This window comes from Marmota flaviventris, chromosome 15 (genome assembly GCF_047511675.1).
Source record: "Marmota flaviventris isolate mMarFla1 chromosome 15, mMarFla1.hap1, whole genome shotgun sequence".
Classification (NCBI taxonomy): Eukaryota; Metazoa; Chordata; class Mammalia; order Rodentia; family Sciuridae; genus Marmota; species Marmota flaviventris.
Window position 1 is genome coordinate 13180018 of NC_092512.1, and position 23113 is coordinate 13203130.

At 46.4% G+C, this 23113-nt stretch overlaps 1 long non-coding RNA gene across 8 annotated transcripts in view; it reads right to left on the minus strand.

The window, feature by feature from the left end:
- Positions 1-19533: 19533 nt before the first annotated feature.
- The window catches only part of LOC139702066 (uncharacterized), a 140817-nt gene continuing 137237 nt past the window's right edge, over positions 19534-23113 (minus strand). For all 8 annotated transcript variants that reach the window (XR_011704651.1, XR_011704648.1, XR_011704652.1 and 5 more), the window contains one exon: positions 19534-20320. This is a non-coding gene — a long non-coding RNA (uncharacterized lncRNA). The remainder of the gene's footprint in view (positions 20321-23113) is intronic.

The window sequence follows — 23113 nt, forward strand, 5'->3', positions numbered from 1 at the left end:
CATGTTATTAGTTTTTAAAATTATGATTATAGCATTTTTAATGTTTTCCACTATCATTCATATATTTTTAAAAAAAGACATAAAAGGACCACCCCCATGCTATATGGCCCCCCTTCCAAGGCTCTCCAGTTGGCAGGCGGCTGCAGCACCCTGAACTCTGAGCCTGCCTCCAGCTGGTCGGGGGACAGCAGCACTGACGCGCACATAAACTGGAAATGCTGCGCAACCAGGGGCAGCTCATCGCTGACCACACTGCTGGGAACTGGGCAGCCCAGGCCAGCTGCACAGCCAAGTTCTCTCAAGGCTGACCGTCCGCAGCTGCAGACTAAGCCACGGACCTCTGCTATAATCATTATGCACCAGACTGGATTGTCCAGGAGCAAGGAGAGGTCTCCAGAGCCAGCCCGTCCCTCCTGAGGTCAGATCCAGGGAATTTTAAGTGGGGGAAGAGGCGGGGAGGAGCCTGCGGGCTCCAGACAGAGCGCTAGCAGCCTGTCCTGAGGATGTGAGGCTTGCTCAACTGGAACCCTCTCATCCTGGTGCAGAGCTGAGGTCCCCAACAAGGTGCCCACTGCTTCACTGATGGCACCTGAAGCAAAGGTTTTTCCACGTGGAACACTTTGGTAGCTCCCCCTTGGCATTTCTCCAGGACTCCCTTGCTGTGACCTCTCAGTGTGATGAGCACGCAGAATGTTGCTGCTTCTAGCGATGGGCAGCCATCCCACATGGCGATGCTCTGTGGAATGAAGATGCCGATTCGTGGGGTGGAGACGGGGTCAGCTCAGATCAGGGTTTCAGGGGAAACAGAGGCAGCGGCCCATTTCCTTGAGGGACCCTCTGCTGACTTCTATCCGGGGTGCCTGACACAGAGCAGGTGATCGAGACGTGTCCACTGACCTGTGGTTGATAAGATCTGACATCTTACGGCATCTTTTCCTTTCCTTTTCCTGTCTTCATACCATTTGGACAATCCTATCCTTTCCCCCGTAATGTAGCCATCTTAAACCATTGTTTTCACATTTAAATGACTAAAACATGGACTTTTTACATGTGTACAGAGCCTCTGCCTCTTCCCTGAGACCAAAGATTAAAGCTAATCCTGATTTGTTCAGTTATAAACATGACTGAGGTCAACGTCTTTGTGCTCGTGCACAACAGGACCCTGGAAAGGATCTCTGAGACGCATCTGCCTATTTTCAGATCGTTACAAACACTGGGGTGCAGAGGGTGAGCTGTGCTAGGATACCACTGATTCTGGAAAATACGGGAGTGGAATGTGACCCGCGGTTCAGGCACACGCAGCGTGATCTCTGATTCAGGGACACTGAAAGCCCCAGAGACAAGGCCCTTGTCTGACGGATGACAAGCTGAGGGAGGCAGGTGGTGTCCAAGTCCTATCTATCTGTGTTTAGAAATTAAGAAGAGGCAGCTAACGGAACTTGCTGTGTGAACGCTGCAATTCTGAACGGCTCCTGAACCAGATAGGAGCGTTCTTGGTATTGCCCAAACCTACGCATCTAGAATGAACAGAATGGAGGAAGATCTTTACTCTTCTGACAGAGGATTCATATCTAGAATACATAAAGAACTTAGAACACTTTACACCAAAAAAATCAAATAACTCAATTAATAAGTGGGCAAATGAATTAAACAGACACTTCTCAAAAGAAGAAATGCAAATGGCCAATAAATCCATGAAAAAATGTTCAACTTCCTTAACAATCCGTGAAATGCAAATGAAAACTACACCAAGAGTTCAGGTCACACTAGTCAGAAGGCACTTACTAAGAATATGAATGATAATAAATGCTGGAGAGGATGTGGAGGAAAAAGGACATTTTTACACTTTTAGTGGGATTGTAGACTCAGATGACCACTATGGACATCAATATGAAGGTTCCTCAAAATATGAGGCATGGAACCAAAATGTGAGCCAGCTGTACCACTCCTCAGTATTTATCCTGAAGTCACCATACTACAGTGACGCACAGAGACCCATGTTTACGGCAAAGCAATTCACAGTAGCCAAACTCCGGAACCAGGCTGGGTACCCATCAGTGGATGAATGGAAAGAAAACGTGGTACGTATACACAAAGGAGTTCTATTCCACATAAAAAAGAATGAAATTACGTAATTTGCAGGAAAATGGATGGAACTAGAGACCATTATGTTAAATGAAATAAGTCGAATTCAGAAGGTCAAAGGACACATGTTTTCTCTTCTCTGTGACAGCTAGAGAGGAAAAGGAACAGGAAGAGGGGAGCAGTTTCATGAACATCAAAGGGAGATCAGCAGAGGAGAGGGGCCAGGGGTGGGAGATGGAGGGGAAGTGCTGGGCAGTGATAGTGGCCAAATTACACTGTTATATTATCTGCATGAACAGCTAAGTAACGACAAATCTCACCAGTATGTACAACTATCATCATCAATAAAGAATGTCAGGGAAAAAAAAAAACACCTACTCATCTATTCCTCCATGGTTCATCTCATCTCATCCATTCTCCACTGCCCTCCACTGCCCTGACGTGGGATGATGACAGCCAGAGATGACCTCAGGGGCCCCTTCTGATGCTATCCCTGGTCATTGACTCCAAGAAGAGAGCTGCTGACCCAGGAAAGCCAGAGAACTCGCTGCACCTGCACTGAGACAGCAGCCCCTCTGCACTTCCAAACCTGCACGGCTCTGGAACTCTGACCAGGGAAGCCATGACTCTGGCCACAGTAGCCCTGTCATGCATGTAGCCCGTGTGACTTATTCAGTCCTAAGTGTCTGAAGGCACGGTCTGGTGTGCTTCATCTTTGCCTTTCTGCACCAGCCCGGGGTGAGTGCATGGGAAAATTATCCTGGATCCTTCCTGACAAGCTACGGGATAAAAGCAAGGACTGCAGCGTAAGGCACAGTCTAGCCATGGTTGGCCATTACATATGATGATGATCTACCCTTGAGGCAGGCAGATTTCAACACGATCACATAATCACAGGGGGTAAATGAATTACAGGACTACAGGAATGACCCCATGTGGCCAGATGTGCCTATGCAGGATTATTTATGTGTCATTAGTTCACAAATCCATGGGTCATGGGATTTCAGGAGGTGTTTTAACTTTATCCTCAGTGTCTTCCTAAACTAGTACTTCCTTAATTAGTACACATTCCCCACCTAAGAGCGCCTAAGACTGGACTTGGCAAACCCCACCCTTCAGTCCAAATCTGGCCACCATATGCTTTTGTTTGGCCCATGAGCTAAGAATGGCTTTTACATTTTAAAATAGTTGGAACAAAAAAAAAATCAGAAGAGAAAGATTATTTTGTGACGTGAAAATTATGTGAAATTCAAATGTCAGTATGCAAACATAAAGTTTTATTGGCACAGAGCCATGCCCATTTGTTCTGCATCATCCGTGGCTACTTTTGTGCTACAAAAGCACAGTTAAATAGCTGCCACAGAGACTGTGTGGCTGGCAAAGCCTAAAATATTCTCGCTCTGGCCCTTGTCAGAGAAAGTCAATCAAACCCTGGTTGAAGGCATCGCCTGCTCTAGAAACCTCTGCATGAATCCTTCTGCAGATTTGCCTCTCCTGGGACAGTGTTCTAGTTCAGTTGATTGTAAGGTACAGTCAATTCTCCTTATTTGTGGATTCTATATTTGCAAACTTGCTTACTAGTTAAGATTTATTTGTAATCTCCAAATCAAAATTCTTGGTGTTTTCACGGTCATTCCTCTTCATTTGCAGAGCAGGGCAAATTATGAGTCTCCAGACATACGTATCCCCAGCCAAGGCCAAATGAAAAGCGATACTCTATTTCCAGTTTCAGGTCATACACTTTTCAAAGTCCCCATGGTCGATTTAGTGTCACCTCTTTTTCTTCCATTATTGTGCCTTTTGATGGTTCCCAAGTGTCATACAGAAATGCTAAGCCGAGTGGCTGCGATATGCCTTAGAAAGAAAACACACACTGGAGAAGCTTCGTTCAGGCATGAATTCCTCTACTTTTGGCCATAAGTTGGATGTTAATGACTCAACAGTATATACTGAAGAAGGTGCCTTTACACAGACACATAGAGCTGGGCGCGGTGGTACACGCCTGTAATCCCAGAGACCTGGGAGGCTGAGGCAGGAGAATCACAAGTTCAAGGTCAACTCCGTGAGATCCTGCCTCCAGAAACAATATAAAGAGCTGGGATCTGTATCTCAGTGGTACAGCATTTGCCTAGCATGTAGACGGCCCTGGGTTCAATCCCTGGAAGAAGAAGGAAAAAAATATTGACAGACACATGAAACAAGATTATGGATGGATACATAGGTTGACAAAAATGTTGTGGCCAGAGCGTCCAGGAACAGAACCCTGTATTTCCTCTGGGTCAATGATTTTGTGGCTGATTCAATGTTCACAGAAGCTTTGTTAGGACAAAACTAATAATGGTTCATAATGAGAGTCAACTATACACACTTTCAAAATCTATCTTACCACCACTATAGCCCCTACCAAACCGTGAGGCTCTCGGGGACCCAGACTATGACTCACATCTATATCTCGAACACCCATGAGAGAGTCGGGAATGAAGCCCATCACCCTTCGGAAACCTCATGGTGAGGCCAGAGGGCATACACAGCTGGCTGTGGCTCCACGCTTCCGCCCACTGCCTGGTCTCGGATCCTCCTGACCTCTGTGGCCTCGAGGTCCTCTTCTAGAGAAGGAAGATCACCAGTGTTGCTGAAAGGACTCTGTGAGCTAATACAGGTAAGCACTTGGCTCCCGGCCCCCAGCAAACATTGCAAATGCTAATACGATTTGGAGGAAACCGCCAAGGGAGAGGCCCCCCTTTCGGTCTTCAGAAAACTGCCCCTGTGCTCAAACACGCTCATTCACAAATATCCCCGCCCCTGCATTGAACCAAAACCCTCTTTCAGATTCTGCTTAGTTCTTAGTAGAAACATTTAAAAAGGTAAAATAAGAAGTAACACAGCCCAGGAAGAACCATCATAAAATTATCAATCAACAATTTTTGGCAAAGCCCTGTAATAAGTCCAGTAAAAAAAAAAAGATTGACCTCTCCCTAATCCCATCCCCAAATGGCAAACATGATGTCAATTTAAGAATTTTACAGATTAGGTTATAAATAAAAATATATGGACACAAAAATTAATAACTATCTGAAGCTATAGTAGGAAAGAGTAGGAGAAAAATCCATAAATAACAAACGCCTGTGTCTGTGGCATGCACCACCCTAGGGTGTATTCATAGCCCACCCAACTTCACTGACTTGTATCCAACTCTAAAGCAATGTGTTATGGCAGAGAATGGTCAATGTCTGCCTTCTAGAGCTCTTCTAGAGCTGAATTCCGGGAAGTGAAGTGACTGTACACCATATCCAGAGCAAAATATTTAAGAAGTTGGTATGAACACCTTATATGCCAACAAATCTGATAATACAGAAGAAATGGAAAAATGCCTTCACACATTCACCTTCCGAAGATTGAATTAGGAAGAAATACTATCATGGGCAGACTAATAATGAGATTGAACACATAACAAAAAGACTCTCATTAAAGAAAAGACTAAAACCAGATGGCTTCAATACTGAGTCTTATCAAACATTTAAAACACTATTGTTAATTATTCCTAAATTATCTCAAAACATTGAAGAAGAGAGAATTCTTCCAAATCCATTCTACAAGGCCAGCATTACCCTGATACTATACTAGACAAGGACACAACTAGACAAGGACACAACTAGACAAGGACACAACAAAACTGTAGGTCAATATCCCTGATGAGCACAGATGCAAAAATCCTCAACAAATACTAGCAAACTGAATCCCACAGCACAAGAAAAAGATTGTTCACCACGATCAAGTAGGATTTACCCCAGGGATATAAGAAGTTTCAATAAATGTGATACACCCTATCAACAGATTAAAGGACAAAATCCACATGATCATCTCAATTAATGCATAAAAAGCATCTGATAAAATTCAACATCACTTCATGATAAAAACTCTGAGCAAACTGGGCATAGAGGGCATATCCCCCAACAGAATAAAGGCCATATACAGTAGGCCAACAGCCAACATAATAGTGAATGGAGAAAGCTGAAACTTTCTAAGATTTAGAACAAGATAAAGATGCCTACTGTCATCAATTTAATTCAATGTAGTTCTGGAGCAGTAGAAATCCTAGCCAGAGCATCAGGCAAGAGAAAGAGAAAAGCCACTCAAGGCTGGGGATGGAGCTCAGGGGCAAGTGCAAGGCATGCTGGGTTGGATCCCCGGCATCAGCAAAGAAAGACACAAAGAAAGAAAGAAAAGTAAATTCAACCAAACTGGAAACAAGAAAGTCAGATTGTCACTACTTACAGAAAAAATAATCTTATACATACAAAACCCAAAGACTATAGTAAAAAAAAAAAAAAAAATCTAGAACTAGTAAACAAAATTTGGGGATACAAAATTAACATATAAAAATCAGTAGATATTATATACATGTAGAGCAAGTTAACTGAAGTAGAAATTGAAAAAGCAATCCCTTTTACCATATCTACAAAAAAAAAAAATACTTGGGAATAAATTTAATCAAAGTTGTAAAAAATCTCTACAATTAAAAATTATAACACACTGATGAAAGAAACTGAAGACAACACCAAAAAATGGAAAGATGTTCCACACTCATGGACTAGGAGAGTCAGTATTATTAAAATGTCTCTACTACCCAAAGCAATCTATAGATCCAATGCAATCCCTATCAAGGTACCAATGACTTGCTTCACAGAACTTGAAAAAATAATCCTGAAATTCATATGGAGACACAAGAAAAAAATCTAAATAGCCAAAGCTGTCTTCAGCAAAAAGAACCAACTACATTACAAAGTTATAATAATCAAAATGGCACAGTAAGGAGGCAAACAGACGCTCAGACCAGTGGAACGGAGCAGAGAGCCTAATTTGCTGGTAAATGGATAGAACTGGAAAATATCAAGCTAAGTGAAATAAGCTAATCCCAAAAATCCAAAGGCCGAATGTTCTCTCTGATTTATAGATGCTAATCCAAAACAAGGGTGGTTAGGGAAGGGAATAATAGAAATCCATTGGATTAGACAAAGGGAAACATAGAAAAGGGAGTGGGGAGTGGAATAGAAAGACAGAATTAATTAATTAACAACTTTCCTAGCCTTGCATTTGAATACACGACCGGGGTAACTCCACATCATGTACAACCACAAGAGTGGGGTCCTAAGTAGAACAAGTTATACTTTATGTATGTACAATCTGTCAAAATACATTCTACTGTCATGTGTAACTAAAAAGAACAAAAAAAAATTTAAAGATTTAAAATTTGTTTTTAAAAAGGGGCTGGGGATATAGCTCAGATGGTAGGGTGCTTGCCTTGCATGCACAAGGCCCTGGGTTCTATCCCCAGCACCACAAAAATAAAAATAAATAAGAATAAACAGCCTAGAAGTAAATCCTCACATCTACAGCCAACAGATACTTTTTTTTTTTAACAAATGGATAAAAACCTGAATGCAAGACCTAAAACTATCCAAAGAAAACCTAGAGAAAATGCTTCAGAACTTTGGAATGGGCAAGAATATTTTCAACGAGATGCTCAAAGCACAAGCAGTAAAAACACACGGACAAATGGGATTATATCAAACTAAAAAGCTTCTGCAAACAAAGAAAACACTCATCAGGGTGAAGAGACAATCTACAAAACCAGAGAAAATGTTTGTAAACTACACATCTGACAAGGGGTTAATATCCAGAGTGTATAAGGACAAAAAATCCCTCAAAGAATCCAATACAAAAAATAGGCAACAGACCTAAACAGATATTTGTCAAAAGAAGACATATAAACAGCCAACAGTATATGAAAAAATGTACAACATCACTCATCATCAGGGAAATGTGAATCAAAATCACAATGATATCACCTTCCTCCAGTAAGTACAGCTATTATTAAAAACAAAAGATAACAAGTGCTGGCAAAGATGTGGAAAAAGGGGACCCCTGCACACCGTTGGTGTAAATGAAATCAGTATGTCAAAGAGGTGTCTGCACACCTATGTTTACTGCAGCCCTATTTGCAATAGTCAAGAAATGGAAGCAACCTTAGTGTCCATTAAATGATGAATAAATAAAGACAATGCGGTGCACACACAATGCAATCACACTCGATCATTTAAAAATGAAGGCATGGGCTAGGGATGTGACTCAAGCGGTAGCGCACTCGCCTGGCATGCGCAGGGCACTGGGTTCGATCCTCAGCACCACATACAAACAAAGATGCTGTGTCCGCCGCAAACTAAAAAGTAAATATTAAAAAATTCTCTCTCTCTCTCTCTAAAAAAAAAAAAAAAAATGAAGGGATCCTGTTACTTGTGATGACATGGATAAAACTGGAGGTCATTATGGTAACTGAAATAAGCCAGGCACGGAAAGACAAATACTTATTAAATAGAATCTAAAAAGGCTGATCCCATAGAAGTTGAGACTAGAATGGTGGTTACCAGAGGCTGGAGGGAAGAGGAGGGAGGGAGAAGAGGAGGCTGATTAATGTGCAGTTACCATTAGATAGGAGCAGGCAGTCCTGGGATGCTCTTGCAGGCAATTCTAGGGTGCTCTTGTACAGTGCAATGACTACAGAAAGTGATAACCTACCATATACTAGAAGAAAGGATTTTAAGTGCTTGTATTATAAAGAAATGATAAAGTTAGAGATGTTTACTCCAATTTAAGCATTAAGCAAATGCATACATGTATCAAAACATCACCTCGAACCCTATAGACCTAAACCACTTTTATGTATATACAAGGTAAAATAATTTTTTTAAAGAAGCGGTCATAACTTTCCATTGTCGCTCCCCGCTCTGTCAGTGGGATGGTCTTCAAGACCCAGGGGTGGCAGAATGACATGGAAGAAGAGCCACCTACAAACCAGGAACACCCAGAGTGGAAGTGGCATGAGAATGTCATCTTTTAGGCACCTAAAATATTGAGGTTTATTAGTTACAGCACCTAGAATTATTCTAACTAAGCAATCCATGTTTTGTTTGGGGTTTTTTTTTTCTTTGTTGGAAGAAGAAACCACTCAAAATGGTAAATTAAATGGGGCTGGGATTGTGGCTCAGCGCTAGAGCGCTCACCTCACACGTGCAACACCCCGGGTTTGATCCTCAGCACCACATATAAATAAATAAATAAAAAGTATTGTGTGTCAACTACAACTAAAAAATATTTTTTAAGAAAACTGGTAAATCAAATGACCATATACCACTAGAAACAGTTGATTCCCACCAGTTTCTTGGAAAGTTTCGAAAGTCTATGATCTTTCTAGAATACTCACCTGCTGACATCGTAAAGCTTAAATGCTCAGAGTCTGGAAGAAGAGCTCTAGGGGAAATACTCTGAAAAGAAAAAAGCACTCTAGAAATCACTAAGTTGCACATGTCATTAGATGTCCTGCCTGAATCCCTGTTTCTTGGTCACTTGTGTCCACGTAGAACTTCATTTTCAATGGAAATGGGGGGGGGAAATGTGGTAGCAGTCATTGCTAACTGCTTGCAAAACCTTCTTTTTACTTTGAAATGGGCTAGAAAGCCCATCCTCACCACCCACTCGGCTCCTATCCCTGCCTTCCAGTCTGAGTTCTCTGTGGAGTTCATCGTCAGCACCACCCACAGCCAGACGCAGCCAGGCAGCTTCACAGAAGCCAAAGAACTTATCAGAAATAACTATTTGATTTGACCAGGAAGCCAGATGTGCAGACAGGGGCATTTCCAAACCCTCACTCACTTCCCCGCTCAAAATTAGTCAGCTTCTAGCAATGCTGAGAGTCAGAGAATGTCCCAAAAGTCATGACCTTCCCGGGCAGCTCCAACACAGGGATCCATTTTGGCACCTGTCAGAAGATCCCAGACTTTGAGGGCTGATGGACAGCTTCAAAATGTTGGCTCACCTCCTGTTTAGAGAGGAGGACAAGCTCCCAGAGAAAAACCAGAGCCATGCCCTGTGTGTCCCTATGCCCCGGTGTGCCAGGCAGGGACCCGATCCCTGGGAGGTGTAGATGCAAAAAAGACACAAGCCCTCACCTTGCAAAGCCAAGGTTGAACGAGAGATAAGACATGGTTATTTCAGAGATCCATTCATTTTTTAAGGACCTAAGAACCCTTGAGTCCCTATTCATAGCAACTGTGATGGGCCAAACATATGCTCATGTACAACTCCATATATTCCAGAGGATGGCAAACACTTCTAGAAGGGTCTCTCATCTGTGGGACTCCAACATCAATTCAGAGTCTAGAATATGCTGCTGAAACTGGGCTGAGCACAGGGACTGAATGACTCATACTCCACACACACACACACACACACACACACACACACACACTTTTCCTAAACCCAAGGTAATGATGGCTTAATCTTCAGGTAAGTAAGGAATTTCATGAACCCCCAACATGTGCCAGCCAGGTGCAATCCCAAGTTCATGTTCACAACAGCCTTATAAGAACTAATATTAGGGTCTCAATTTTGCAAAGGCGGATGTAGAGACAGAGGCACAGAGAAGTGAAGCTGGCCTGTCCTCTCTGGACCAGGTGCTGTGTCACAATGCACACAGAGGCAAACACATCAGGCTTTGTGAAACTGGAACTTGTCTTCTGCTAAGGGAGTGAGATCTAGTGAGTAAGGTTCAAGGCAGGATGGGTCATACGAGACCCCACTCCCCCACACCCCCACCCCCGTGCCCAGCACAGCACAAGCCAAAGGACAAAAGCCTGGAGAACAAGTAAAAGCCAGGACCCCTCCCTGTCGACGTGTATCATTTGAAGATGATAACTAGTACTTGCTGAAGAGTAGCCACATGTCTTTCCTAAGTGTCAGAGGCCCACGTGCTGACAGTTAAGGAGAGCCAGCGATGGTCCTGGAGACTCCAGCCTTCAAAGCCACAGGTGACACTGCTCGTATGCAGAAAAGAGAGTAAGCGGAGGCCAGACTGGCCTTTTGAGGATGACTCACCACCAAAGTCCCAGGTCTTCATGACAAGTTAAGTCTTGAAAAACTTGAATTTGGTGAGGAGAAGCTGGCTATCCAAAGTGCAGCCAGTCTCGAGAGCAATTCAGCGAGTGTGGCCCTAGCATTGACGGGAAGTGGGATTAAAAAATAGAGAGCTTTTACAGTTCATAAGATAAAAGCACCAAGGAGCTTTAACAGGATGCAACAATCAGACAAGTCTTCTCCTAAAATTGCACTCCCGTAGTCATGGGAACAACTGTTACATTCAGTAAAACCAGTTGCCCAAAGCCATTGCAGTGGATGCGGAATGAGATGGGACATAGTTCAAGGTGTGCACTGGTCACGTGGAGGCTTGGTGAACAGTAAGTCCGGGGAAGCGTCTGCTGGAACACTGGAAAGCAACTGGATAGGCCCCAGGTCAGCAGAACTGCAACTTCTGTTTCTGGGTTCCTGTCAATCTGTTCAACACTTTACAAAAGATTCTTGCTGCTCAGCCATGGAAATACTCACCTTTACCAGCTGACTTTCTGAAATCATGCCTTTCTGAACTATATGATTCTTATCGGTATCTATTTCCTATGATTTCCAAAGTCAGAATCAATTTTTTTGCAGGGGGCAGGGGGTGAGGGGGTGCTGGCATGATTTACATCCCCAGCCCATTTTATTTTGAGAAAGCATCTAAGTTGCTGAGTCGGGCCTCGAACTTGCAATTCTCCTGCCTCAGCCTCCCCAACTGCTGGGATTACACCAAGCCCTGCTATATTAGAATCTTATCAATAAGTTAGAAAGATTGTGTGCCAAAATACCCAGAAAGATACGTGTGTATTTTTCACTCAAGCAGAAGTAGCATTTCATTTTAGCCACCATGTGGCCCTCCCATTGGTCACCTCAAACACTGGGACAGAGACTGACCATAGGGCTCTTTGCCTGTTTACATTTATGTTTACATTGTCCCATTCACAGGAGGGCACATAAGGATATGCATATCCTTATTACTATCACTTTTATTGGGCTTGCCAAATGGTAGAAGATGCTTCAATGTGCTTTTCAAGGTCTAAAGTTGTACCATTATTTTAAAAAATCATTTAAAAAAAATTACAGCTCTGGGAAAAGGTCCATTTAATAACATCTGCATGTCTTTAATGTCTTCAGACAAAAAGTTTTCCATTCAAGGACTATTTGCCCGATGGGTGCAACTTAATAGGGAGGTCCTGAAAGAGACAAGAGCAAAGTAGTAAATACTTCCTCTCTGATGGCACCTGTCTTAGGCAAGACAGAAAAAGGCCCCTGGTGGAGCAAATATTTTTAAAAGGAGAGACACTTTGTTATGTGATGCTTTATTGACTGTAGTCAAAATAAATTTTTATCATATCTTATCATTTATTTTACCAGAGTTGTAAGACGATGACAATTATTCCCATCAAAAAACGGATTTCCCTCCATTTCCTCTTTATCCCCTGAAAGTGTTTTTGTGATGAATTAAACAGATGCTATCTAATGTGTCATATATGCTTTTGAGCTGTGCAGCTTAATATCTGGATTCTCCATACTTGGCTTGATAATGTCACTGATATAATGGTAACGGGATTACAGCGGGTTCAACCATGTATTTACCACATTCGGGAACAAATGGCCCCAATTCTAGGGGAGAATCAGCGTGTCCGAGTTCAGGAGCTGGCACGAACCTACTGCTGGAGCTTACCCACCCAAATAAGCCCTGAAATGAGCAGAGAATGTTGAGCCCCCTTAGCTTCCGCTTCCTGGACAGGCCTGGCTCTGCATTTCAGGCCACCCACAGAGCACCTGCAGCCCCCGTGGAGAGAAGCCAGGAGGCGGTGCCTGGCACTGTGGAGTCTGACAAAGACAAACATGGATTCCTTATTTACCGTCACCACCGCCCTTACGGTCACTGCTGGGCTCCATCCACGGAGACGCCCTGCTAGGCAGGGGAAGCCAGGAGACAAGAACGGAGCAGGTTGATGGGGCAGCCCAGAATGCTGAGGGAGGCCACCAAAACCATTCCAAAGAGCAAGCCCTAGAAGAAGTGAGGGTCCGCAAGAGCAGGTGGCAGTTCTTTCGGGATCTGACTCATTGGACACCCCAGAGTCTCCGGGACAAGGCTTTTAGCATCAGTTTCCTCGCTGGTAAGAATGTCACCAAGAAGCAGGTTACAATAGCTCAAGGCACACAGGAGGCCCCCGCTCAGGAGCCATTACTTCTGTTTTGCTCCTTCCTTCTCAGACAAGAAGGGCCCACCTGAAACCAAACCTGTTCACAGAATAAACCCACCTAAGAGCCTAGTGATCAGTGGAAATTCCTAGGAGGAACCATGCTGTTAACTGGGCTGAGATGCCCAGCACCATCGAATGAGAATGAATCGTTGCTCCTAACAGAGCAAAAGGGATTGTCACTTGGCAGATCAAGAAGGGTCTGCCCTGAAACCAGACCAAAAGTTTACCATTGGAGGAACGTTTCCCCTGTGGGTGCAACTTAACAGGGAGGGCCTGAAAGAGATATTGAAAGAAGACTATTAAATATTTCCTCTATAACGGCACCCGTGTGGAGGAAAGCCCAGAGGACAAGCTGGGCGTGAAGGCGTCACAGCCAGCTCTCCTGGGCAGAAGCACACCCATTCACCCAACCCACAGTCTGAGGACTTTCCCACTGCCATATTAGCACATGCTCTTTGTTTTAAAAAATAATCAAAAAGTAAAAGTCTCTACTGTCTCACGCCTTCCAATCACAGTTCCCAGAAATGTCTGCTGACAGGAAATACAGACCCTTCTTAGAATTTCTCCCACATGCAGATAAATATACATGTGTACTATGCTGCTCTAGTTTCACAAAAATGGGCCAATTCGGTACAAACAGTGCTGATTTATCTTTTTCAATTAATTGATGATGGATAGTATTTCATGTTACCACAAAAATCTGACTCACTGTATTAGGTCATCTTTTTACGGTTCATTTAAAGATAATCTCACACAAACTCTTACAAAATTAAGAATTTATAAAATACAGAGAATTCCTATATAGCCTGTGACTCCTCGAACATCAACATCTTACAAGACCACAGTACAATTACTACATTGCATCAGGAAATTAACTTTTGAACAATACGACTGCTTCCTCAAGAGGCCTCATTCGAACTCTACCACGAATGACTTTTTCCAAAGCAGAATCAGACCCAGGGCCCTACGTTGCCCTGGCTCGCCACGTCCTTCGTCTATCTTAATCTGAAATTGTTTCTCAGTCACTCTTTCTTCTGAGCAGTTATTTGGGTGTCCCTCAATTGGGGTTTGCCTGGTATTTCTTTCTTATTAAATCCAGGTTACCGACTTCTAACAAGAACCCCTCCAAAGCCATGGCTGAGTCTAGGGCTGGAGCAGGCAGAGAGGAGGATGAGCCCTGGACAAGCCTAAGGCACAGCTCCCAACCCAGTGGGGAGCTGTCAGGACCCAGGACACAGAACCCAGCTCCAAGGGCACACTAATTAGCCAAACCAGCAAACTCCAAGCATCAGAAGAATTCTGGCCATGGACTGAAATCGATCAAATAAGAATCCCTGAGTCCACACTGATATAAATAATTGATTCTTTTTAATGGAAAAGAAAAGAAAATGCTTCCTTACAACAGAATTCTAACTGATAAAGAAAGAAAGAAGAGATGAGGGAAAGAGAAACTCACTGTTCAGCAAACACCAGGGTGACCAGCACTTCCATCATGGATTCTCAATGGGTATGAAAATGAGCTCAGTCAAAGAATGAAGCACAGAGATATTTATACAGTTCTAAGGTCTCTCCCAACAGGCACCGACAGAGACAGGAGCAACCGCACAGGGAAGCAGCCCGCTGCACACCGTCACCAAGTGGAGAGAGTGGACATCCTCAGAGATGGCACAGACCCACTCTGCACCTGCTGATCGAAGCAGCCAGGGGGATGCAGCGTCGCTGGCATTTTGGTGACTGTTGAGCGGGATGCTGTTGACGGATCTGGCTGTCCTTGGGGTTCTGCTACTGGACCATGGTGTGGAACGAGTGTCCATGGAAAGGTCCCTCACAATTCCTAGCAGACAGACTCATTCTTGGACTCCAGGGCCAAAGGGTGCACACATCCTAACCTTGGAGAGGTCCTGCCAAAGAGGTGGTCCAACACAGTGCGCGCGTGCACACACACTCACACACACACACACACACACACAAACACATTCCTCTCTGCAGCCAGCAGGGCACGGAAGTACCACTTCCCCCACCCACACTCAGCACAACCCACACCAGACGCCTTGGGCTGGAGCAAGGAGCCAGACCAGAGGCCCAAGTGTTTCCTTCTGAGTGGGTTCTCATAGCTCAAAGCCTCCAAAATCACTATAATTATTTACTTAAAATGTATACACTCAAACACCCGTATTATTAAAAAGACATAAGAAACAAAGACTTGTTTTAAAAAAGAAACACGGAAGTTACAACAGTTTCTTCTCAGACCCTATTAGGGCTAACCATGTCTCCCAGTACCTGTAATTGTGACCCTATTTGAAACAAAGTAAGACGAGGTGACAGTAGATAAGGGAAGGCCCATGGCTTCTGCAGGAATGCAGTCCTGCTGCCACCTTCACCCAGACCTCCAGCCCACATGGCCAAGGGAGAATACTCCTCGTCTGTGGTTCTGAGCAAACTGACATGTACTGCTTGTTACAGCAGCCTCAGGAGACTAATACTAACCCCCAATAAATACTCACACCCCCTGGATAAGAAAGAGTAAGGTGTAAAGCCACATAAGAAAATCATAACAAGTAAAAAGACCAGTTCTGTATACAGGGGATCATCATAATGGTCACGATCAATGAGAATTCTCGAAGAATATCATGTTATAAGAAGCTGAATTTCACCCTGAGAAACATAAAGTTTCATTTTTTAGAGTGACACAAAGGTTGTGGCTCTCAGGAAGGTGAATTCAGTCCAGTGATATGGGGACAGGGGAGGATGCTCCAATGATCTAAATGTTTGTGTCCCCCCTAAAGTCCATATGTTGAACTCCTAACCCACAAGGTGATGGTATTTGAAGGTGGGGACTTAGGGATGCGGCAAGGTTATGACAGTGAGTCCTCCTGAATGGGATCAGTGCCATTACAAAGGGAGCCCCCGGGCCCCTCCCTCACCACGCCCACTAGGGCAGGACCTAAGTATGAATGAACCAGAAAGCAGGCCCTGCCGACACCTCCAGCCTCTGGAATTGGGAGAAGTCAGTTTCTGTTGCTGGAGGGCCACGCAGTCAATGATATTTCATTACGGCAGCCCACACAAAAGAAGAAAGGAGAAAGGGTGACGACATGGACAAAGAAATGTCTTCTCCACAAGCTCCAGGAGTGGCTGAAGGTAAAGCAGGAGGTTCTGCACCGGCAGCCCTATTAACAAGGCCTGCTGGGGCCTGGGGAGTCTGAAAGGTCACAGTGTCAGTTGACTGGCTGGGAGCCCTAGAGCAGCAGGCCCTGGTGCAGAGGAAACCCCCCAAGAAGCACGGGCCCACGCCTTCTCCCCAGGCTGCCTCACTTCCCCTGTCAGCAGTGCCCTGGGCTATTCTGACCTGTTACCACCATACACGGCTGCCCGCCCCTGCAGACACAAGGAGGCCTGCCACTCTGGGGACTGCAGTTCATGGTGGAAAACCCAAAGCAACACCTCTGTGCACAACAGGTTGTGGAAATGGGGGCTGCTGGTGAACCCCCCGCTGTGGGGAAGCAGCATGACGCTCTGAGCTCGGGAAACAGGGCTTCCTGGCATGGGGGGTGCAGGGGGACTGCAGGGGGGCAGCAGGGGTGGCAGCAGCTGAGCCTCCCAGCAATAAGTTGGAAAACCGCTCCATGCTCAAGTGAGCCAAGGAGGCAGGGAAGGAAGTCCAGACGCACGATGTGTGTTCTCCAGGGCTCAGGAGGGAAGAGGAAGCCACTGGCTGTCTTAGCCAAAATTTCAGACCAAGAATGAACCATGAACTGGGCCCGAAAATGCTAAAGGGGGGCCAGGGGAAGGCACGGCAGAAGCAGTAGTTGCAGACAGTAATACACCCTTTAGAGTGGGAGGCAGGGGTGGGGTTATCAGAACTGAGAATGGGGACGGGAGCCTGCAAAGCCCTAGCTGGGGGTTATCTTTGAGAGCAGCACAGTGCAGCTGCTCAGGAGGGTGCAATGACAGCCCTTTAAACCAGAGCGACTGTTACTCCTGGGCAGTGCCGTCAGGGCAGAGACAGGGCTGTGGTGGCACCCTGGGCAGAAGGCAAAGAGGAAGGGGTGAGGCCCCCAATCCTCAGCTCCCCATCTGCCTTTGAACAAGCAGAACTGGCTACCCAGGCCTGCAGTCCTTCAGGGATACAGACACTGTCCACAGATGGCCTCTCTCCCCCTTATGCTGGGCATGCCCAGGAACAGTGGTCAAACACTGCTGACCAACTTGTCAGGCACAGACCTGGAGTGATGGGCAGGGGCCTGACCACTCTGAGCAGGTGAGAGGATAAGCCTATAGCCAGGGCAGCACATCGGACAGGGCTCCTGAATTTCTGTCCCTCTGGGGCCCCTCAAGTCCTCCTGTGCACCACAGCACTTATCTGTTGCCCTCCCGGCCCCCGGGGGCAATGAGTTTGAAACCCCTGGCTAAGGACACAGGGTGAGGGGCTGCGTGCCAGGTGCCAACTCCATCCTGCCCATGTGGAGCGCCCCGGGCTCTAGGAAGGCAGCTCTGAGGCTCCGGGAGCAGGGAAGGGGGCGGGTCGTATAGAGGGAGGGCAGGGGCAATAGGAAAGGCTGTGGCGGGAGGCCAGGCAGCCAAGAGAGGGGCATGAGCAGGGAGGCCCGTGAGTGTGACAACAGCCCAGCTTGCGAACATTCCGGGCACCACACATCTCAGAGTCTTTGTCTAAGGTGTCCCACTCCTCTTGACCTCTATTCAGTGAGGCCGCATTGTCAACAGGGAAAAGTCTCATGTCCTCAGCCCACTGCTCTCTGCCCCAAGGTGGCCTTTCTGACCTCTCCACTCATTGCATTTCCTGGCCAACCAAGGTAGGCAAAAGCAAGAAGTCTGCTGAAGTGTGGGAACAGGTGAAGACGGGGCCTTGGCGTGACCTGAGAGTGGGCTTAATGTCCATGTAGATGGGCACCACAGAAATACTCACTCCTGTGGGCACGGACACATCTTAGCATCCACTCCACGTCTGTCGGCTGAGGTGGTCAAAACCAAATGACACCCGGCAGCAACAAGCAGACGAGCACCCGGGTTTGGGTTTCTAATACCATTTCCCAATAAAATGAACCAGGATTATTGGGAGAAATTAATGATTCTAAGCAAATATACAAGATAAGCCCAGGGATCTTGTAGTGCCAGAAAACATGGACATATTCAAAACAAATGTACAAAAACGCACAATGAGAAGGTACGTCAAGGGAACACAGGGCTTAACTGAAAGAGGTTCCAAGAGACAAAGCTGGAAAACTTTGAGCAATAAAATAAAGTCAAATGAAATTATAACCATTATAAACCTTAAAGATAAAATAAACATGTGAGTCCCTAGCAGTAAAAATAAATAATTGAGAGAAATGGGACAAATCTCCCACGTAAAAAAATTCCAAAAAGTCTATGTAGATACTTTCCCCATAAAGATGGGAGAGCATAAACCCCCCACTCCCTCTTTTTTTTGCGGGGGGTATATACTGGGGATTGGACCTAGGGTGCTTTACCATTGGGCTACATGCCCAATCCTTTTTATTTTGAGACACTGTCTCACTAAGTTGCCAAGGGTCTTGATATGATGCTGAGGATGTCCTGGAACTTGAGATCCTCCTGCCTCAACCTCCTGAGTCACTGGCATTACAGGTGTGCACCACAGCACCTGGTGAATCCCCACTCCTTACACATTGGCTATACATAGTGACTCCCATCCAAAAACTAAAATATGCAAAGGAGAGTAAAAAACAGACGCAAAGATCATCTTAATAATGAGGAAACCTGCTAAACCCTACCTCAACCAGGTGATCAAAGGTATAAGTCAGGTCGGCATATTTTATAACAACTATTTTTTTTTTTGTACCTGGGATTGAACTCAGGGGCACTGAGCCACATCCCCAGCCCTATTTTGTATTTTATTTAGAGACAGGGTCTCACTGAGTTGCTTAGCACCTCACCATTGCTGAGGTTGGCGTTGAACTTGTGATCCTCCTGCCTCAGCCTCCCAAGTCACTGAGATTACAGGCATGCACCACCATACCCTGCTACAATCATTCTTTACCTTTGGTGTACCTCCCCATCCCACAGCCTCAGTCTAGTAGCAAGAAACAAATCAAATTTCAAAAGAGGTCTTTGTCAAAACTTTGTCAAGGTCACCTAAGACACGGAGCATCTGAGAAACTGCTACAGGTCACAGGACCCTAAGGAGGCACGTGACTAAATGTCCCGAGAGATCCCAGCAGGCACCCAGGAACAGAAGGAGGACAGTAGGTAAAAACGACAGGAATCTCCAAAAAAGCATGAACTTCAGCTCTCAGAATGTGTCAACGCTGGTTTATTAGCAGTAGGCTAACAATAGAGAACACTGGTGCAGGACGTTTACAATTCCACACACCTAAACCTCTCCTCAAAGTAAAGTTTGTTTTTAAAATGCATATGGAGGTTTATTTTCAAAAAGTTCATGATGGTTCGTGATGAGGTGGAAGTGGGGGTGCAGATAAAGCAATATCGCACCCGGGATGTTGCCTGAGGTTTCTGCTCCCATGGTCACTGGTCTCGGTTGGTTCCCATTAAACCCTAAGGATTTTATCATGCTGGAAAACGGGCTGCGCACATGTGGGATGGTGAAGCTCGGGGCACAGCAGAGACTCCCAGTGCTCGGCTTTCAGAGACAGTTGACAGTGTTCAGGTTACACACTCAGAGCATGCTTCATCCCCACGCCCCCCGGTTGGAGCATCTTCTGGGTCTTGCAGGGTCACAGACGATAACATCATCTGGTCCTGAGAACAGTCTACTCTGCAGAGGAGGAAAGGAGGCTCAGAGGGGCCAGGAGCCTTCTTCCCAGCCCCAGGATGGGTAAGCAGCAAGCAGAGGTGGCTGTCCTAACCCGCCAGATGGTGAACTTGTTCCTGTTCCTCAGATAAACCTGGATCCCAAGGGAACAGAAAGGGGAAGGGGGAGCAGTGGAAGAGGAATGAGCCGGAGGTGGAGACCCTGCTGGGGGGGGAGGCATCTGCTGTGGGAGAAGGCAGAGACCCAGGATGGTGGTCACGCAAGGGGCCGCACTTCCATCAGTAGAGCCAGAGGTCCTCTCATTCGCCTAAAGTTAAAAAAAAAAAAAAAATAGATGGAATTTGAAATTGTACAAAAGCCCAGAGCACCAATACATCTCCGATTTCATGAGCCGTACATTCCGTGAGAAGATTCCTTCATCTTGGAGACGTTACCTAACGACTTCCACTTCCTCCTAGGCTGTGACAACTAAATGAGGCAATGCATGCACAGTGCCTGGGACGGTGCGTAAGGCACCTGAGCGCTTATGATCTTTGCTGTTGCCCCTGGGAGCCTCACCTGCACCATCGCTGTCATCCCTACTAGTACCTGCATCTCCACCAGCACCCGCAGCACCACCGGGGTAAGGACAGTGGCTTATCTAGTGCTATCTGGTAGAATTCCCTGCTTAGCATACTTCAGGACTGGCTGACAAAGTGCACAGACAACTGAAGAAATGAACCAAGAAGTGGATAAATGCCTACATCTCAAAAGGGAGGCAGCCCATGGGGCACAAGACCTGGAGTCCAGGACTGTCCCCAGTCCCAGGAGTCTCATGCTATAAATACAGCCGCGCTCAGTAAAAGCCTAACTGATGTCTAAGCAAGGAGGTGACAAAGAATAGCCACAATGCATTGAGCTCAGCATAGGGAAACGTCAAAGTCAGGGAGGATGAGAACAGGAGCCAAGATCGTGAATGGGCCCTACAGCCTGTGGGCTGAGACCAACATTAAATCCAGGTGTCTAGATACACTGTGTCTCCCCTGGTGTGGCGGTCATTTTTTTTTTTTTAAACCAGGTATTAAACCCAGGGGTGCTTTAACACAGTCCTTTTCACTTTTTATTTTCAGACAGGGTCTTGCTAAGTTGCTTAGGGCCTCACTAAGTCACCGAGGCTGGCCTCTAACCTACCATCCTCCTGCCTCTCAGCCTCTTGTGTTGCTGGGATGACAGACCTGCGCCACCGCGCCTAGCCTGATGATCCATTTTATGTCTCAACTTGATTGAGCCACTGGATGCCCAGGAAGCTGGTTAAACAGTACTGTGTGTGTGCCGGTGGGGAGGTTTCCGGATGAAATTTTCATCTGGTTCTGCAGAGAGTAAAACCAGGGCCCTGTCTGGTGTGGGTGGCATCATCCAATATCTTGAGAATCAGGACAGACAGACAAACAGAATGCTGAGTACAGCACAAGGTGGAGAGCTCGGCTCTGCGTTTGCTGCTGGAACTGCACAGTCTGGTCCTGTGCCTGGTCTTCCTGGTTCTCAGGCCTTAACTTGGGACTTAACTTGCCCCTCTCCAGCTCGCTGGCCTTCCAGCCACACCACACACCCCCTAGATCTCCGGGCTCTAGAGACTGATTGTCCAGCTTCACAGCCTCTAAAACGGCATGAACCCACCCATCCCTTGTGATAAATACGCCTCTCTCCACACCCACTATAGAGCTCCATGGGGATATGGACATAGACACGCATAAAGATATGCACCTGTCTGTGCCTTGCACCCGTCCTGTTCTCTGGAGGACCCTGACGGTAAAGGCCAGTACACTGTGAAGCCTTTAAAGACAGAGACCGTTCACCCACTCTCCTGGCTCCATGCAGCCTGTCTCAGCACCTGGCTCCCAGCAGGAAAGTGGAAGAGGACAGGGAGGGAGGACAGTGGGAGCCGGCCATGTCCTGCCCATCGCCACAAAACCTGCCGGGGAGGTGGAGTGAGGGAAAGGGCTGGTCTCAGGGAAAGTCAGACAGACCTCGCCACAGGCAGGACCCCCAGCACAGCCCCCAGATCAGATCCCTTGCTGTAGAGAGAAAGAGCCTTGTCCTCAGAAGGCAGGGCCAGGAGGGGACAGAGAGAGAGGCGAGGGAGGGGAGGAAGAGGGAGGGGAACAAGGAGCAGCTGGAGCCCAGGACACAGGCTTGAGATCAGGCGGGGCAGTTCAAGGGCTGGATTCAGATAATCTCACTGAAGATCTACCTGCTGCTCAGCAGCGCAATGTCCCGGAGTCTCCAGCTTCTTCCCCCGTGAGATCTAGGATCCCCGAGGCTGCCCCCTTGTCTGGACCTCCCTCAGGGCAGTAACAATGGCTCCTCCTCTTCATCCCAGGCACCCCACACAGTGGCACACCATGGGGTCTCAGCAAATATGTGTGCAATAAAAAATAAAGACCTGAGCAGTAAAGCAAAGGAGAGAGAACTTTATCAAGTCCTCAGCAAATGGCAGGGCTCACTGTGTCTCTCAGAGACTTGCCAGCCCTTGAAGGAGGAGGGCTTCTACATCTCCTTAACTCTCCAGGCCAAAGTCAGTGTCCTGAAATTCAGTCAACCCAGGAAAACTGTCCCTGAGCATGTCCTATGCACCTGTCACAAGGCCAAAGGCTGGAGAGAGCTAGACAGGACCCAGAGCCTTCCCATAGACATGCCCCATCCAGGAAGAAGAGCTGGTGATCACAGAAGTCCCCAGCTGCTTCTGAAGAAGGAATGAACCCCTCTGGGGAGATAATACAAAATGAGGATGCAACAGCCTGGCCTTTACTCTAACGATAAGGGTACTGATGACCACCACAGCAATGGCTGTGGGGGGTGTTCATCAGTGTGGCCAGCTGTTGGACAGCTGGACCGAAAGAGACCCAGGAACGCCTGTTATCAGGGGTCGGCCCAGACATGGCTCCCTACCTCTGCAGGGGCAGAGCAGGCATCAGGGAGGTGTGTGCTGGGGGACAGGCATTAGCAGAAGAAATAGAATTAGGCACATTTTCCCCTAGACTTATGAATGCCTCCTCTGCATCTGCCCTCGTGCTCTGACATTAGCTGAACTCTGTCTTCACTACTAAAAATAAACTTCAGG